The sequence below is a fragment of the Buceros rhinoceros genome, unplaced genomic scaffold, assembly GCF_000710305.1.
Source record: "Buceros rhinoceros silvestris isolate BGI_N320 unplaced genomic scaffold, ASM71030v1 scaffold7284, whole genome shotgun sequence".
NCBI lineage: Eukaryota > Metazoa > Chordata > Aves > Bucerotiformes > Bucerotidae > Buceros > Buceros rhinoceros.
In genome coordinates, this window is record NW_010408750.1 from 74,566 (window position 1) to 74,767 (window position 202).

Here is a 202-nt window from a genome sequence, read left to right on the forward strand (position 1 = left end):
TCTTTCCCTGTGCTCTCGTGGCTACCCAGAACACTCTCACCATATCACCATCTCACATATTCAGGCCTGCAGCAATGGTGAGGAATATACAAGACCAAACTTTTCTCCTTGATGATCAGATACAGCCACACTTGTGCTGGGGACTTTTCAAAGTTGATACGAAACTGACATGTCAGCATAATTAAAAAATCTATTTTCAGCA

General features: G+C 42.1%; 1 protein-coding gene across 1 annotated transcript in view; it reads right to left on the reverse strand.

Annotated features, from left to right (window-relative positions):
* ARNT2 (aryl-hydrocarbon receptor nuclear translocator 2) overlaps positions 1-202 on the reverse strand; it is a 72,893-nt gene that overhangs the window by 40,863 nt on the left and 31,828 nt on the right. The window lies entirely within an intron of this gene.